At 42.6% G+C, this 19,245-nt stretch overlaps 1 long non-coding RNA gene across 1 annotated transcript in view; it reads right to left on the reverse strand.

Annotated features, from left to right (window-relative positions):
- LOC106031380 (uncharacterized) overlaps window positions 1-19,245 on the reverse strand; it is a 144,913-nt gene that overhangs the window by 107,389 nt on the left and 18,279 nt on the right. Inside the window, exons 4-12 of the long non-coding RNA XR_010825436.1 lie at window positions 17,195-17,367; window positions 16,509-16,642; window positions 15,443-15,695; window positions 14,512-14,665; window positions 10,772-11,018; window positions 10,173-10,277; window positions 9,191-9,289; window positions 4,399-4,506; window positions 4,107-4,265 (exon numbers count right to left, since the gene is read on the reverse strand). This is a non-coding gene — a long non-coding RNA (uncharacterized lncRNA). The remainder of the gene's footprint in view (window positions 1-4,106; window positions 4,266-4,398; window positions 4,507-9,190; window positions 9,290-10,172; window positions 10,278-10,771; window positions 11,019-14,511; window positions 14,666-15,442; window positions 15,696-16,508; window positions 16,643-17,194; window positions 17,368-19,245) is intronic.

A 19,245-nucleotide genomic window follows, 5' to 3' on the forward strand; every position in this document is an offset into this window, starting at 1 on the left:
AACCAGATGGAAGAAAACATTGTCCCTGGACACTGTACAGAGTCCTACTGATAACACATGATAAATCATTCACTGAGTGTAAGCAGGAGAGTGAACATCACCACATACCAAGCTGCGCGGGGACAACAGGACCACAGGCTAGAGGACATTAGATAAAAGGACAGCATTAAATGCTCAGATGTTACCCCTTGGGTAGATCCAATCTCTGCTATTATCAGCAGGGACAACCAGAATAGCTGTAGAAAGAAAAAGCACAGCAGCACGCTTTGAATGCACTAAAAAACCCACAACACAGCTGGGTTTGCAATAATTGGAAGTTGAACATGAATGTTGTAGAATTGGGTTGATATTCACCCCTATAAAGAGGACGTGAACTTAGCCCTGTACCAACTTCGCTGTATGACCTTTGGCAAGTCATTTAAGGACCTCTGAATTCAAAGGGCATCCTTCCATTCGCTCCAAAGCACTGCTCACCAGCTGCTTTCCAAGCCATGCTTCAATTCCCAGGGGAGGGAAAATCCTTTCCCCTACACTCCTGCCCATTTGAATTGAGGTTTCTCTGGGACGTTGTCTCTCTTCCCAGGAAGGACAACTGCTCCCAGCACAAGAGGACTCCAGGTTTGACTGGGTCAGATGAGAGGACAGCAAAAGACACATAAGTGACACTCAGAGGTATGTTAGACAGATAATGTGCCTAATATTCAGTAATTTATTTAGTGTCGTGAGTATCAAAAAGCACAGACTTCTGCAGTGGTTCTGCTTGAGCTCAGCGGGCCATTACATTGATGTGGAGTTGCAGATTTCAGACTGACAACTAGTTAAAGCTTTACATCCAGCTCAACTTCCAAATTCTGTTTATGGCCTGGAAGGTCACTCCCGGCCATGACTCCTCTTCTCTCACCAGTCTTTCCATTTCTGTTTCACAGGGAATTTTCCTATCGCGGGGGAGGGAGCCCCATGATAAATATGACTACTTCATGCTCTCAGTAGCTGCCATGTGCACAATTATCTGTATAAGCACCAAATGACTTCTTGCCCTAAGATGGGCCTGAAATCTCTCTTACAAATGCAGTTTCTGTTTTGTTTTGTTTTTTAACGGTACAAGCCTGTGCAACAGACCCAAGAGCAGGACGGGTCATTGTGCACGGAGACAGGCAGACAAGGGAGCTGACCAAAACACATGTAGTATGCGGGACCACCAAAGATGACCCTAAATTAGACCACCCAGTCACTTTGTTGGCTCTATTTTGAGGAGCCAGGATCTCAGAGCAGAAAGCAGTGTCCTCACCCGGGTTCCTTGGCCTGCGTTTTAGACCATCGCGTATCTCCAGTGACTTCCTGCTACTGACCTCTTATAATAAATCATCCTAGCCAGCCTCCCTCCCTCCTGGCAACATCCTGTTCCTTCCTAAAAAAATACCCTCCCACTCACAATTCCAAGGTTCGATATCAATCTTAAATAAATGCCTCTCCGGACTCAGCTGCATTCCCTAAGCCACCTTATCTCCTGCCTCTCTAGAATGGCTGCAGATTTAAGATGCATACACAGAAGCCTTTTGTGCTTTTTGCATTTCAATTCTACCCTAGTGTCTTCTTTCCTTTCCCCATTTTTTCTTACAGAAAAGAAAGTTATGTTCAGGAGAATGTAAACTGCAATATAAGTGTGTGCTTATTTTTACTTCTGAAAGGGAAAAAAACGAAAGCCCAAAAAAGAGACTGAGCTGGAGTTTTTTTATACAAAATACAGTGAGAAGAGACCCTGCAGGAGAGGTTCTGTTGCATCGTCTCCCTTGCCCTGGCTTCCCTCACTTCATGGCTTGGGTGGAAGAAAACTCTTGTCAATATATATCTAGCTATCAGAGTACCTTCTTCAGCATCCAGAAGCAGGGGACCAGCTGTGTCCATCACCTGTCCACTTCCCAGTCAAGGCCTGGCTTGAACTAGGCTTTGCCAACCACAGTGATGACTGGTTCATGTTGGACTGCATTTGATTTTCACTCAGGAACTTTTTCCCCATATTCTTCGTTATTTCATCACTTCCATAACCCTTTTTGTTAATATATTTCCCTCCACCCCCAAAACCTTATGCCTAATGCTCTTCAGGTTACAATCCTTCCAAATGGAAATGACTCAAAAGCAATGACATTTGTCTGCTTACATTTCACATCTGTATCAGTATCTGTGGGATACTGGTGCTTACCTGCTCACCTGCTTCTTTTTACCTTCCTTTGCTCTTCCCTCATCCTTCCTTGCCTTTACAAACTACCAAAATGCTTGTGATCAGCTAACCAACTCCCTGGACTCCATTTCAATCTTTTTCTCACTTGAGAAGAATTCCTTGGGTCTCCCCAGACTTGTATCTCTCTCTCTCTCTTTTTAAAATGTAAGAGTAATTGACTAATTCATTAGCAGTTCACTTGATTACTGAGCCAGTGATCATCTATAAGAAAAGCAGCGATGAGCTAGCAGGCTTCCTAGTTAGAGGAAAAAGCTGGAGAAGAAGCAAAGAAAATGGGTTTTTAGTCAGAAAAACAAAAGGGGGTGAATAAGATGGCATGGCAGCCTCCTAAAATGCCCTCAGAGCTTATAAAGTAATCTTATTCCAGCACACACATCCCTCGGATGCCCTCCTTCTCCTTATCATCCAACTCACTCAACCATGTCACTGACATATGTACTTAGCAGCAGTTATCGTCAGTGGCACATAAATAAATGGCAGGTATCAAAGAATCAAGGTCGTCAACTCATCATGAATATTTCAGAGAGAAGCAACATGAAAAGCTCAAGTGTCCCAGCCTCTCAGATTTCCAACAGAAGGAAAAAAATACAAACCACACGCACACAGGCACGCGCACACACACATACACTAGGTCTGCTGGCTTGGCCATCACATGCACGTAGTTCATTTCAAGGCAATACCACATATGTTCCAAGACAATCTGTCACATTTTAAAAATATATAAATATATATTATACATCTCCTCTGTATAATGTGCAAACTCTAAGCAGCTGGCAAGAGGGCAGTGGTGATTTAATGCAAGAAAACTGCGCTTTGCTGAAGGGGCTAGGGACTAGATAGCTTGGGCTGTAACAAGAAGCCTCTTTGACAAAGGCGCAGAGTGGCATCTTTTCACACAATTATATGTGGGTCACATTAACCTCTGCTGTGCAGGATTCCCTTGAGCTGCTTCTGTCTGCACGGCTCTGCAAAGAAATCAAAGCGGAAATTCCTCTCTCCCTCTCTTTCGCTGTGTAGGGTGATGTAGAGAAGTGATGGAGAGGGAGAAGGGGTTCCCAGCTCGTCACACAAGGCTGTGGGCAAGGGCACGGGCCAGGTCGGAAACGTAACGAACTTCCTGGTTAACTGAGGGGCAAACTCCACACTTCAGGACCAAGCAGTTTCATTAATCAGGTACATGAATCAGGGGAGATATTTGAGATTTTGAGCTGTTTAGAGCATTATATTAGGATATGCATCTGTATATAGCTGAAGAGATGTTAAGTTTTGTTTTCAGCATATATGCCAGATGCTCTTTGGAAACTATTTGAATTTTGTTCTGTTGATGCAGAGACAGACGGATGGAAGAAGGCAGACAAGACATTTTTTCACAGACTGGAGATACAAATTTTCTCCTGTCAAATAAAACTCAGATTTGCAAACGGAAATTTCATCAAAGCCATCAGGATTTATTAAACAAAGCAAAGGTTTCTTTAACCAAATCATTTGGGCATTCCACTGTGTTCTGGATTTTTTTTGGTTTGATTTATTTATCAGACAACTCCATTCCTGGGAATGTGTCAGCAAACTTTCAATGAGATTAGTTTTCCACTTTCTAGTGCCTTGAAAGTTTGTTCTTTTCATAGATTTTTTTTTCCAGGTACCTCACCATATTCTTCAGCGTACCTCTGTATTTAGATGGTTTGATGTGGTATAGAGCAAATGATCTTTATGTTTCGTGGTAAACTAGATTTAAATGACAAGATCTTCTAGATTTGACAAAGTCACCATGAAATTCTGCTTTCATTTATATTAAAATGGGATCTTTCTCAACAAACTCATTACGGAAATGAAAGATACATTCCTTGAAGTGACAGCTGATACTTACACTGTCATTCAGCTCAAATTATTTTGTTCATTCCCACATTTTCAGTACCAGGATGCTGCAGGATTTTGAACTTGCAAAACACGAGAAGCTGGAAAAGTCTTTGAAGATGGCTGGAAACTGTGAGATAAGGACACATATTGGAAGTGTCTGCCAAGACACCTAAAAGTGAAGATTAAGACCAACAATTTTAGAGGTATTTGAGCATTTTTTACATGCTGAGATCACTTCCAGATCATGATCTGATATTATAAAGTACACAGTCGCATTACCAGAATCTGTAATTGCTGCTCACCTTTCACCCTCTGTTGCTCATTTCCCCTCCATGCCAAAGTGCTCTTTCCACTCATTTCTGCCAGCAAAACTGTGTGACCAGGCTCTGAACCAGACTGAGGAAATTTTCCTGTTTTAAACAAACAAACAAACACAACAAACTTATTTTATTTTATTTCATTTCATTTTATTTTATTTTATTTTTTGTGAGGTTGGCTTGCTCCTCCCATCTGGTTTGCAACCACATGAGTAGTTTTGCCAGCATAGCAGTACGAACAAGAGGCCGGGAGACAACATCTTAAACCAATGTTACCACCAAACAATTTGTAATATCAAACCACAGGCTAAATCTCAACTAAGAGCTTTTTGGGTTTAGAGTGAACACCTCTATTAAGATGAATTAAGCACTTCACAGAGTTCAGAGCTGCAGTTTCAATGTACTTCAAATCTCTATTTTCAACACTCAGCCCTGAAACAGAAATGGCCTGAAAGAAACCAGACAGGAAGACCATTAATTCCAGGTTTCTGTAGACAAGTGTTTTTGTGCATACGCTGTGTTTAATACAAAAGCACACCCCTGCACTGCAGTCACTGCCACTGTCACTGCACTGTACTGTAGAGACATCAGAGCTACCTTAAAATTAGCTAGCACAGGTCCTGATAACCATCTAGTCTCAACAGCACAGGCTCAGCATGGGCTAATTTGTTCTGACAAGATTATTTGCAAATTAGGTGAGGAGGTCAGACGACTGCCCTATAACTGCATTAAAATGCAGTAAACATTGGCTCCAAGTTCATACCCTGCCTACATTTTAAATGTTTTTCATGGGGCATTCACTTCATGTTCCCCCCTCAGCGCCAAGTTTCACCCACTCTCAGGCCTAGTTTCAGCCAAGAATACATTTAAATGCTCTGCTCAGTCCGATATTACAGGTGTGTGTCGATGCACGTCAGGAGTCTTTCAGTTGAAGGGTATCAAATAGATCCTCAGCTGGGAAGACTCATGAGTGGTGATGTTAAACACCACATGGAAACTGGATCGCTGGAATTAGACATGTAAAACCAAGGAGGATGGGAACAGGTTTTGTCCAGAACTATCAAAAAAAAAAAAAAAAGCCTTCTGGATGTTTCTACATCACATCTCTGCTAGATACATACCCTGCTCCATCTGGAGGGCTAAACTAGTCGGATGATGTTACTGTGAGAATAATTTTGGACTGCAAACAGAACATCCTCCTCTGTTATGCTTTGCAAAGGGTCTGTCTCTGTTTTGTCATGCGGAGGCATGAGCTGCCTGTCAGTGAAATGAGTGGAGTACTGTGGGATTTCCCAAGCAAAATGATTCAAAACCCCTGGACTCACATGAACCCATCCAGATGTCTCAACAGTTTGTCCTGCCACACAGCATGAGCATGCCCACATGACAGTCTGAGCTGAAAGAGGGCTCACACTTGTCTTTAATTCTCACCTTCGCAGGCTATTTGGAAATCACGCTTCTGGATTTGTATGCCTTATTTTTGGAAGGATAACACCCCTTGAGTCTGGGGAGCCCTAAAAGAAGCAAGACTGGCTGGCTAGAGACATTTCATGTCCTGCAAAAAACAAGGTACAAGGACAACATCCCCTTAATCTTACTGGTATGTAGAAATGGTGTCTGACCACTCACACCTGGTCCCATTGCAGTCATGTCCTACGTGTCAATGCATGTCGACAGGCTGGACACAAAAGCAGGCATACACACTAGACTGACAAAAAACAGTGAAACCTTCCAGTGGAGTCATAAGGGCAGGAGGATGCAAGAAGCACTTGGAACAAGAATAAGAAATGCTATACAGGGTCAGACCAAAAATCAACCTAGCTCGGTACCTGATATATACAAGTAGGCAGCAGCAGACACTTAAGAGAGAAAAACAAACAAACAAACAAAAAAACAAACAAAACAGGTCCTCACAGGACTGACCTTTCCCTGTTTTACTTGGCCATTGTTTTAATAATGCTTAAAGGCAGCCTACAACAGGTGCCTAGTGCAACCATCAATGGAGCCACCCTCCATTTACACATCTGAATGTGCTCTGGACGTATTTGTGCCTTTGGCCATCGTGTAACTTGCCAATGACTTCCGCAATTTATGTAGCCACTGATGTCACAAATTATTTCCTTGTATTTGTTTTAAACTTATTACCTAAAGGGTTCTTCTGGTCCTCGTGACTCCAAAGCCTCCTTATGAGAGCTTCTGCCCTGTTACTGCAGTGAAGTCTCCCTCCCTCTAATCCTGACACCTGTTTTCTTTCCCTGACACACTGGGTGCATTTCTGACAAAGGAAGATGAACGCAGTATAGATTTCTCCACCTGAGCCAGTATCAGTAGGAAACCTTTAGAGTTAGTAATAAGAAATAGAGATTTCCAAGGCATGATTCACATTATCCTGAAGTGAACCATTAAACAGGAATATGGATGACTAAATCATGTAAGCAACTGCAATGTAAACACCTAAACTCAGTTAAAAGAAATCCCACCTTCTGTCTTTGCTAAGACTCCTCTTGATTACAGCTTAGTGTCATGCACTCTGATTAGTTTCTTGTCATTTGGGTGCTTTAACAGGAGTGAATACTCTCCTCACAATATCCTTACTTTCAATGCCACTTTCTTCTCCTGATTTTCCTTCTTCTGTCTCTTTTCAGTGGTCTTGTTTTCCACCAGTCACACCAGCTGGTGTGGCTCACAAACTTACTTATCTCACAAACTTACTACCCAGCAGTCCCACTACTGAGAGTAATCCTCTTGTCCCCCCCAAAATAGTTTTCTAACGCTGCATTACCCTGTCCAGAAGAACCTTTGTGAAAGCCAGCTACGGATGTTCTCAGATAGCTCTGATGAACTAGGTTTAAATGACAAGTAGGGTTGGCTGTACAGAACAAAAGCTTCAGGTGTCCCAAAAATTCATTCAACTTTTTAGCATAATCATGACCTCCCAGCACCAAAACACAATGACACATACACAGAAATTAACTTGGCTAGCTACTAAATCAAAGCTGTGAAAGAGCCTTTTACATCACGCAAGGAACAAGCCTCTCTTACAACCTTGTCATATAAATGGCTTTCATTAGACTCCTGTTCACCAATTTGGGGCAGTTCCAAAGGATGTGGGGAAAGACACAGTGCCAAGATCCCGATGTGCTCCTTGAGAATGTCCCGTGACCTTACCCCATGTCATATATCTGAATAAGAACCTGAATCCCTAACTCATTACTCCAGCGTTAATATGGCCTGGGGATGGGGCAGTCCGTCAGGCAGGCAGATCTGAAGCCATTTAAGACTAAATTATAATTCTTAGAGTAATTCTCCAAGCTTTTTAGGTAAAGTGCTGAATTGGCTTCTGTCTGTGAAAATCTGATGTATGAAGAGGTTGCCCCACCAGAAGGTGACATAACCCAGATGCCACACTGACTTGACACTGGGTTTACAGCACTCTACAGAGAGGAAGCAACTTCCCCTTGATCAGGCAACACCCAGGACCTCTCCTGCATCACTGAACACTCAGAAGCTCCCCATCCCACTTACCTCCCCTTAGACAAAATGAAATGTTGTCCCTTATGCATCGTTCATCAAAGCCATACCCCATAATTAATAGCATCATTTGTTCAGGGGATTTCAATAGGTACTGAAATCTAAAGCATCAATTCAGCATTGTCTCAACCCAGCCTGGGTAGATAAAAATATGCCAGGAAGACTTTCACAGATGTGTGACACAGGAATCATTGTCCTTCGAAAAAGGGGTTTAAAGGTGTTTCAGAGCTATGAGATAGTGCAAACTAGGTTCTCAGCTCCAGCACAGATGATACTACTGAGGGGTGTTACACGAGGGGGTCACCCTTTTGGTATTTTGAGGCAACACTGTGGACTGGGTCTGTCTTCACAGGAAAGGAAACAGCCACAGTTACAGCAAATTCCAAAGCTCCAAACAAGCAACAAATTAGGAGCAGCCAGGTTCACTGCAGGCCTGGTCACGCTCCCTTTTCCTCTGGAACACCTCCCAGCCCAGCAGCAGAAACAACAGAGTGGCTCTTGTGATGAGGCTGTTGTCCAAATCAGAGGTTCAACCCAGACCTCACCAAGCCAGTAACACAGGACTCAGCTGGAAACCCTTTCTCCCCAGCACTGCAGCAGACAATGGCTTGCCCCAGCGCAAGATCTCAGTCTCCTTCTTACAACTCTGCAGCTTCTCTGGAACAGTTTTTTGGGGCCTGTGGTTTTCAGCAAATAGGAATTTAAAGAACAAAACCTTGGTTCATTACATCATGGCTCCAGTAACGTCTAGGAACATTTTACATTTGATAAAATCTCCCCAGATTACCTTCTGAAAGCCTGCGGTCAAGTCACATGGCTGGAAACACAAGAATGATGTAAGTAACCACTGAATAGCCCATAGATCAGTTCTCTCATGATGCTAGCACAGAAGCTTGGGAGAGGCATCACATCTCCTTCAAGGGAGCATGGTAATTAGCTGAAGTCAAGGAACTGCTATGTCTATGCAGAGACAGGAAGAATGGCCTGGAGTTACACACGTTTAGTCTCACTTTGCAGGAATATTGGGTCCACGGTTGTTTGCAGTGCCTACTCTCTGCACTAGTACAGTCCAGCCTTATCTATACCTCTGTGTCCCAGTTTCCTGGGGGTACATTGTCCCACCTCCTGTCAGTGTGGTCTGGAAGCTCTCTGGGGAAAGAACATGCAAAACACACCTTTCACTGTGAGTTTGTACAGTTTGAGACTTTGCTCTCAATCCAGGTTCTTAAAACAAGGTCGAACCTACCTTAAAGGTGGGGACTGACATCTGAAGCTTGGATGTATGGGTGGACAGATGATCCACCAGAGCAGATGGTCAGAGGGCATCTCTTCCAGACTGTTAAACCTGGACAAAAATGGCAGAGAAAACAGGGAGATGAAAAATGCCATGGAAGAACCTGAAGTAAACTTTTCCAATAAACGATTACTCTAAAGGGAATCTCTGTTTCATCCTTGTGCATTCTGCCTTCAGGAGAAAAGACACTTTCGCAATCTATTATTTACAGGATAAGCCTGTGCTTTGGTGGGTACTATCCTCTGCCTTTCAGAGACAAAGTGTGAACCTTCAATCTTCAAGTAAAGCCACGTAAGCACAATCTGTACAGTTAACAATGGAAGGATGGGCAGGAGTCACCTTTAAATTCTGACCTCAGGTGACTTCTCTGATGTCAGAAAGTCAAAGATAAATTAAGGCATAATAACCAAGAATGCTGATTTCCAGACTGTACTCGCTACCACTAGTTCATGCTGCTTCTCATCAGAGCAATGTCACCATAAGACTTTTATTCATCTGAGAAAACAGAAGTGACAGCAGCTCTTTGTTGTGATTGGCCTCTAAGCTTCCCTTGTCACACCATAATTAGTTAGCTGGATTGCTTTATTGCAATTGGGGTATTTCATTTGCGAGTGCATTTGGATGGCTAATTCAAATATCAGTCTCAAAAGCAGAGAATGTTACAATGTTACAAGCCCTACAAATGAGATGTTTCTCTTAAATAGGTGGCTCATCCATTCTGCCTACTTTCTATTATGGACTTATGGTCTTTATTTTTGCTCTGTAGACTCAAATCAGCTGGAGCTTTTATTGTAAGTGAAAGAGTCGGGGACAATACCTGTCCCAAAGAGCTATTTAAAACAGGTAATAGGTAAGAAAAAAAAAATCAACACTAATACTAGTTCCTCCTCTTTACAAATCAGGAGAAGAACCACAAGGAGATGAAATGACTTGCCTGCTCTCATTTCAGCTGAATCAGGTCTCACAGCTCTGGGTAATGACTCAGCCAGAAGCCCACCCTTCCTCTTCAACAGTCGCTGGAGGTCTGAATGCGAATAGCCTGCCAAAGGAGGGAATATATTGTTCACAGAGCTGAAGATTTCTGGATACCCTGAGGCTTTGCCACAAACCACCCCCCCTCCCTGCCTTGGCACAGGATCTTTGTCAAAGCAGCTAAAGATAAATGCTCGAGCCTGGTGTTGTTCCCAGTGGCCCATCTGCAAGCTTCAGTGCTAACTTCCTGGTAGGTGCCTCCCTTTCAAACTGGAATCCAATTTACAAAGCCTTTAATTTTAAACTTTCTCATCACTGACTTAATAAAACTAAATGACAGGTAATGGTCCCAGAAGCCAGGAACTATTAGATCCTTCTCAACACTAATAAGGGCTGATCAGACGCTTGTGCACTCTTTTTCCAGCTCACAAAAGCCCAGCTCCCCAAGGACTCTGCCACCGGGGGAGAAACAGGAAACCAACCCTCTCACAGGCAGGTGAAGAAGGGCAAGAAAAGAAAGAAGAAAAAAAAAAACGGGAAAAAACCGACATCAACACGAACACTTTAAACTGGAAATGGGTAGCAGGATCGCTGTGGATAATGCCTGCTCTCTTCCTGGAGTTCATCTGGGGCCCACGTACTCGCTCCATTTCCCCACCAGGGCACTGGGGGCTCTCAGAGGCGCTACAGGCATCGTGGCTACGCAGAGGCATGGAGCAAACCGGCTCTGATTTCTGCCCAAAGGCATCAGTGTCATACCGGTCGGGATGTCAGCTCGGGAGAATGTCAAGGCAGCAGTCACGGTGTGCTGTCACAAAGAGAAATAGATATCATTTCAAACACACAGCTCTGGAGAGAGGAGGGAGAAGCAGAAAAGAGAATCCCATAATGCACTTTTAGGGAGGAAGAAATAGAGGAGGAGGCTTAACTCTGCTTTGGCCACACCAGAGGAGGCAGAAGCAGAGGATGCTCCATATCCTAACAGCCAGTGTGCCCCTAGGCTGGGAAGGGCACGTGGGATGCTCCAGAATAGGCCTGATTCTTTGCTCTTTATTCACTTCTGGATTGAAAGAAGGAGCTGGAATCAGCCTCCGAGAATTATTTCCTGCTTTGTGGTCTTCCTTGACAAACCAGAAGCTGTGGGCTTAGCCTGCAGCACAAAGGAGATGGATAGTGATGTGGTGGCAATGAACTGGGCTCCAGTGGTTTTCTGTCCTCTTCAACACCTCCACACCTCCATGATAAAGGAGGCTTAAACCCAACCTCATTCCTACTCCAATTGTCTTAGTAAGAAGCAGACCTTATAGTCTTCACATCCCAGGCCTAAGGCAGCCTTACATACATTGTGTTATGGCCTTTCAAGGTGAGTGTTACAGTCATATCTTCCCCCATTACATAAAACCAGCAAGGTTACATGGCCTTTATTTGAAGACACTTCTCTTCACCTGCCAAGGGGGTGAATAGACTATGCTGTTCCTGTAGCCATTAAGTTCTTAGGCCTTGTTTTGCAAAGGGGAAGAAAGAGAGAATCTTCACTTCAGTCCCTTTGCCAGACAACAAAGTATATAACCATATTTTCAAAGGAAGAAACACTTTTGAAATAAGACCTTTCAGTACCACAAAAATGCCATCCAAGAGCACATGTATTTTAACAAAAAGAGTGGACTGAATTACAGTTTGAGATAAACATGACATTTCCAAGACCTGATTATTCCTCCTTCCCCATAAAATATTTGCTTTCTGCCCATATGCACAAAGGGAACAGCACCAAGGAGTCTCAGGCTCCGTCTTTGAAGGCATCCTAGTGGAAGGCTTGGAGATGACACAATGAGCTTATCTTATTACAAACACACACACACGATATCGATATCTGTGTAACTTTTGTGATATACAAAGTCTGTATCACAGAAAGCCCTGGAGCCTGTTGCAATATAATTAATGTGATAGGAAATCTTGTACTGGAGCGCAGCCAGGATTTTCATCACACTCAAGCCTCACTCAGTAACCACTGGACTTTCCATTCCTCCCTCAGCCACCCACCTTATTTGTCTTTCCTTCCCAATTCCTCTGAAGCACCTTTTAAACCCTATTGACATGATTGTTAGCTATAGTAGCATGCTGAATCTATGAAGGACTCTCTGTCTGGAGCAAATTCCTTGCTTGCTGGCTCGTCTCTAACCTAAATCAAGGCTCTCTTATCCTTGCACATGACACTAGCTCATATAGCCTTGAAATCTCTCACTTCCCTATTCCCATCAGACATTTTTATATTTAAAGTGGTTCCTCCTTCCTCACCCCTGTCCTTTTCCTCCCAAGTTTGGCTTTCCACATACAATTCTTCCAGCATTTCTAAACAGGGAGAAATCTCCCAAGACCCTGCGTTATGCTGGTTACCCTATACTTTGCCCTGTACTCTGGATCTCTCTCTGATAATAAGGTGCATACACTGTATATCACAGCTGTAGAAAGAAAGGGGATGTATACATGTGGCCTCTTCTAAGTGTAATACACAGGTCTGGATCCTCTCCCAACATCTGCTCTTAGTCTGGACAAAGGGAATGAAAGATGTTACAAGGTCTGTAGCTTGTGTAAGAAAGATCTCATGAAGAATTGCAATAGCATACTCCTAACCCATGGGAAATGGGTATGGACAGCCTCTTGGAACGAGGTGTAACCTTGACAGGGATGCTTCATCTTGCAACACTAGCTTTTTCACTGCGCTTTTTAGTAGTAAATAGCAAATAGCATTTGTATTGCTTCTTACAACACTGCACTGCTGGACAGATGAAGATATCTGTAGCCCGTAACAGACAGGATTACTAAAGGGGCTTTCCACATCCACACAATAAATGGACAGTAGGGTGAAGAAAATAAGCTGGTAGCTGGGGTTACATTGTTTAAAACATTGTTTATCCAAATGTTTTTAATCTTTTGGGAAAACATGAACTTTTTTTTGCTCTATAATGATTCTATGATTCTATTTCTACCTTCTGGTCACCAGTGGGCTAACACCAAGCTGTCACCCTCATCAAGGTGCTGGTTCATATCATCCAAAATCTGCTTCCACAGCAGAACATAAGTTACCCCTTGCTGGTAGTTTTGAGTTAACCTGGCTCTGAAGAAATGCAGCTCTTAACACTAATTATTCTTCCTTGTCCCCTTTATAGGATTTCTGTTCCTAATTAGAATGTAAATGTAACTGTGGCTTTTCTAACTGTCCATGTAAAGCCTGATACTTAGGTAAATTCATGGGAGTATATAAAACTGTTTCAAAACACTGAGCTTTATACCCATGTTTTAATATTAAATATGATAATGTTTAGGCTAGAACCTAATACTTTAATAATATTTTAGGCTAGAACAAAGCACACGGTAAATTCCTAAAGCCTGTAAGTCAGCTTGCTTTTCACAGGACAAGATGGCAATACAAGGTTCACTGTAACACCACCAGTTTTAAAACACCCAAATAAAATAAAATAAAAGTTCTAGATGCCCTGTTCCTATGGAAATCCTGAATATCAGACCTTTGAGGCCTTGGGGGAATGCCCAAAAACCAGGGTTATCCTAAATCTGTAACTGAACGCTTGGATAACTGTCTTACCCTGTTGGAGCTCTCTCTCCTCTAGCAATGAGCTCTACCCCAGGCTACCATACATCCCTGGATAAGTGCTCTTTACCCAGACCCCAGTTTTGTCTTTGTCGGGTTTCACCACTTCAGACACTCTCCTGGGATTCCAGTTTGTTGGAGCTGTATCTGTGGTTGGACCCTTATGAGAAGTGCAGGCAAACAACTCTCAAATATTAATCTGAGGTGCACCGAAGTTCCTGGGTAGGAAAATATAAGTCCTCACCACACAATATAGACCATGCAGGTACAAAAGCAAGGCTGGCAGGTCTCCTTCCATAAATAACAATAATCTTTAAAATTCAGGCTAGGTGTTTCACCCGTCATAGAAAATAACAGCCTAAAATAAAAGGGTGTTTCTCAGAAGAGCTGAGTTGCTGTACTGATTCTGCTCCCACCTCTTTTTTAGATTCAAGGCAAATTTTTCAAAACCCAGGCCTCAGTTCTGCGTCTGCAAAAGGGACGCGACAGCCACACATCTCTCTTGGTCTCCTCCTCACCATTCGCAGTCTTGTCCGAGCATTTCACAAGAAATGGCGAGGCCTAGTGCAATGACTTCAGCTGGGTCTCACGGGAGTGGCAAATAACAAATTCTAAGAGAGGAGCTTCTTGTCCCAGTAAATTGAGAACAAAAGATGAGATACTGTAATTTGGACAAATACAGAATAACACTCACTTCTGTGCCATGGCCGATTTGATTTCAGGAGAGCTGTACAGCATATGCATGATGCAGCTGGATTCTGCTTTGCGAAGCAGAGCCCTGAGAAGTTTTGCAGAGAATATTAGCAGCAGAATCTCACTGGTTGTTACAAGCTGTGATCTCCTTAAGACTATTATTTTATTAAGGAAAAGCACATCTCTTGGAAATCTTCCTCCCTTCTTCCCTCCTGCGACTTTCCTTCTTGAGTTCCCAGGACTATTTAATAAGGCATAGCTTTCAAAGGAGCAGCAGCATGACCAGATGGTCTAGCGAAATACAGCTTGTAAAAAACAAATTCTCCATGAGTAGAAAACTTGGGATGCACGTGTCCCCTTGAAACAGATCTAAATGTGGATTTTGAGGCACACCATGTAAGGAAACGATGAGGGCCTGGGCTGCTTTCTATCTGGTACCTACCCAGTCCCACATATGACACACACTTATCCTTTTCATTGCTCCTTGTCTTTTCAAACCACACAACAGTGTCATTGTTCAGATGGCAACTTCACAGCAAAAGGCAATCGTCACATCCCTCAGCTGGAATTGGCTGCAGTTCAGATTTCAAAGCCCAGAGCAAGGTTTTTTCACTGAAGCTTTTCTTCTGGGAGCACGCTGACAGGCCGAATGGCTTACCCTCAAATGTGCCAGGCCATAATAAAATCACCAGTCACCCAGGATCTTCTCCAGACCAGACAAAGGTACTGCAAGGGCAGGGAAAACAGATGCCCTGCAAATACCAGAAAATCATGTGGTGTTTACTAGGACTCTCAGCCTTGTTCCTGCCACTCTGCTGGAGCAGCTCCAGGCGTTCAGGGTTCACACTGGACTGACTCCAGTTTAAACGACAATGTAATAATTTATGTGCATCTCCATGCTTTGGTTTTAAAACCTACAATTAAAAGGATACAGGGACACAGTAATTTCCTCCATGAATCAGACCTGTGGGCCCGTTAACGCAGGATCCTACTCATTACACTGGTAAGTGGAAAGCTGACAACATAGTTCTCTCTGTCCTAGTATTTGGGAAATTGGTGCTTTAAGAAGGATGACAAAGGAAACTGGAACAGTCAGAAGTGACAAAAAAGAAAGCTTTGCTGAGAAGAACAGTGAGCTCCTCCTGCAGTACTTCCAGGATATCTGTACAGCATGCATGGTTCAGCCTGTGGGGAGCAAAAGAATAAATTTCCATTTGATAAAGAATTTTGTATTTTCATTACTTACTTATGTTTTGCTTTGGAAAAAAAACCCAAAAGCTCAGTATTTCCTCCACAACTTTATTTTGAGCCCACTGAAATATGTTGCAAATGTTTTATGCTCTACTACATACTACTAGAAAAAGAAGCAAAAAACAAAACACCACTTGGAAAGAAAAGAACAACTAAATAAAAACAATGGCTTCAACCCATTCAGGCTCATCTCTGAGCAACAATAATGTTGCCCTGAAGAAAAAAAAAAAAGTCAAATCAATATGATTTCTTCAACCATTTAATTTTTGCCAGAATGTCATTTTCCAATGGAAAACCACACTGTCAAAATGTTTCTGACCAATTCTATGTAAAATAGTTCCTAGAGAGCATCTATGTGAGCTGTGATAATTAGGACAAGATTTTCAAAAAATTACATTGCCGTGAGGAAATTCAATGCTTGCACATGGAATATAAGGCCATTCCTACCATTGTTTTTACCTTGAGCTTTGGACAATTTCTGGACAACTTACTGTCAGCCAAGAGATGTAGCTTATTACAGAGGAAACATATCAAATAGCGTCTGCCATGCAAACTTTATTCTGTCTGTCTTGTTTAGCTGTTTTCTCTTAAAAAGTCATTAGACTGAAAGTAAATGGTCACTCTTTATGGACTGAAAACACTGTGTATCCTTAGTTCATCAGCACAAAGAACACAAAACATAACGGATGGTTATCTTGTCTAGATGCCAATTAAACTTCTATAAATGTGACCAGAAATTATTCTTACCAGCTCAGGAGAATCCTTTCTGGGGAAGATATTTCAGTGCTAACAGCTTTTGATTACATGAAAAATACTGTGCAGAAGTACTTTGTCAAGACATCTTGATAATCCAGCTGCCGATGCCAACCAGACAGGGGAATCTGAGAAGGGAATGAACAAATATGTAAGCATTTGTACATGATGGCGAGCTCTGGGACAGCCTGAAAAGCAGAGCTGTGCAGCTGCCCTGCCTTAGCAGGAGCTTCTCCACAAAATACTTCTTCCACAGCTATTTCCTACCAGTGGCAAGTTATTCCTGGCCTACAAGAGCAGTGAATTGCTTCCTCCCTCCTGGCCCCACACTGGCTCAGCTTCTTGGCCAGAAAGCAGAGGCATGAGGCCATCCTCTGTCTCTCTTCACCCTTTTCCCACCCAGAAGCTCTTTTTGAGCATTCCCACCTGCTCCTCCATGCTCAAATACAAGGTTGAGATAATATATGTAGCGACATACTTGCTGTTCTAGCTCCCCAGGATAAATACTCTGCTTGACTCAGGATGGTGGTCCCAGAGTACAGGGAAATATTAACATAAAAATGTGCAATTCCCACCTCCTCCAACACGTTTTTATATTTTCCATGCCCTTTCAAGCCTCTTCAAACATTCTGTTTAGGTTCTGTTTATAACTTGGCTGAGAGATACTGTCTGCTGTTTACCTGCACCAACTCCGCACGTCCATTCCTCTGTACAACGTGGGCAAACCCAATCCAGCTGAATGATACGTTCCTCTGCTGGCTGGAAATGGCTTTCAGATATGACTGAAGGCTAGAAAGGTCCTTATCTCCACACTTCAAAGGGCCTCCTCCCATTTGACAAGTTGGTGTCTCCCCTGGATAATTTGAAAATCTTATTCTCAACGGTTTTAAGCCTTTTGATCTTCATAAAAGCCAGGTCACAGAACATCTTATACTGTATGCCTTGAGGAATGCCATAAACTCTGAGCTGTTGCCACATCCAGGCCTCAGTACCTCTAATCTCGCAGTATTTATGAGCTCATATTTTCTTTGAAGGGACACAATCTACTTGAAAATCTTGTATTAAAATCACAAATGTCTGTACCAGTGCCTGCATTTTACATTAGTAAAAGGGGAATAAAATACATAATCTACTCATTTTTCTCCCATCACTCCAACCTTTAAGTCATTTGCATTTACGTCCTCACCAGTAACAAAAGCAGATGAGGAAATTTCCAGCCAGTTTTGTTCTCTGGGCAGTGTTGCACATGCCAGTTCTACAGACGTCACATTGCGAATATTGCAGGGGAGTATTTTAATCTTAATAAAGACAATGCCAACCTGGTGTCTTTAAAATACATGCACAAATCCATTTCTTTTAGAAACACTTTGTAAGGCTGTTAAAATTGCAGGATACAAGCTCATTGATGACGTATATTTAAAAAACTCAGAAGATCAAAAGCAGAATGAAAGGGATTTATTTCTACACTCTCTTACAACATCTTCTTTTATCCATCTGTCTATGTGTCAGTATTTCTGAAAGTGCTTTTCATCACCTTGTTATCTTAGGGCCTGATCTCCATCCCTAGCACTGAACACCCCAGAGGTGCAGAGGGCCCTCACAACTTCACTCATTACATTCAGAGCCAAGAGCATCAACCCTGAACTGATGTCAGCCTTGCCTGGTCTGGCCACAGCGTCATGAATACTGCCCATAGCTATCACCAAACATACCCTTCTGCATTTTCCAAAGTCAGGACATGGAGCTTGGCTGGGTTAGAGAAAGTGGTAACATATCCTGAACTCAGGACACTCCTGAGCTCAAGGATTCACATGGCGCACTGAAGGAATGTGCCACAGATATAAAATCCGGCCTCTAAGATCTCAAACACGAAATGGGTCTAGCACCAAGGTAACATTTCCACTGCTGCTAGAAGAACTGAAAAACAAGCTTCTTTCCAGCCTTGTTATCAGCGTATTTCAGCATAGATAAAGACAAACTATTTATGTAGCCCTATTTTGAGATGTGGGAAAGCAAGCAAATATCCTTCCTTTTCTGGATCTGCCACCCACACAAGATGTGTGAACAGTTAATTCTTATTCCTGTCTGCTTGAAGAGGAAGATCAAGCTCTGCCTCTCTTCCTCCCCAAAAGAACAGTGAATCATGACAACTTGTGGCTTTTTTACTGTTTAAGTCAAGCACAACACAGATCTTTTTACAAACAATGCCATGGAGTTAGCTCCCTCCTTCCTGCTGGGTCAATACTTGTACAGAGACAGAAGTCTTGATCTGTTTTATGGTGATGCTCCACATGTCATGGAGTATTCCCCATCCCTCCTCCAAAAAGTGACAACAAGCAAGTACATGCCAAGTCATGGGGGAAAAGATGATGAATGTAAAGGGAATCTATTGGAGTTATGCTGCATTACAGAGTGAGGGAGAAATGCTTCCAATATCATTAAATTTCTCATTTGTCTAGAACATAACATTGGGGAAAAAATAAAAAAATCAACACACAATCAATAGGAAGGGAGGAAAGACTGATAAAATTTACACCGCCCCAAAATTAAGAGCACCTCAGATTTTGACATCATCCTTTTCTTCCCCTTTTAAGGGCAGGTTAAGGCAAGTAACAAAATTTTATACACACCACAAAGAAAGACAGGGAAGGGAAACAAAAAAAAAAGGAAAGAAAAGAAAAGAAATCACAGGGCCTATGGGATGAATTTAGAAAACAAAACAAAACATAAA

The sequence above is a fragment of the Anser cygnoides genome, chromosome 17, assembly GCF_040182565.1.
Source record: "Anser cygnoides isolate HZ-2024a breed goose chromosome 17, Taihu_goose_T2T_genome, whole genome shotgun sequence".
NCBI classification, from domain to species: Eukaryota; Metazoa; Chordata; class Aves; order Anseriformes; family Anatidae; genus Anser; species Anser cygnoides.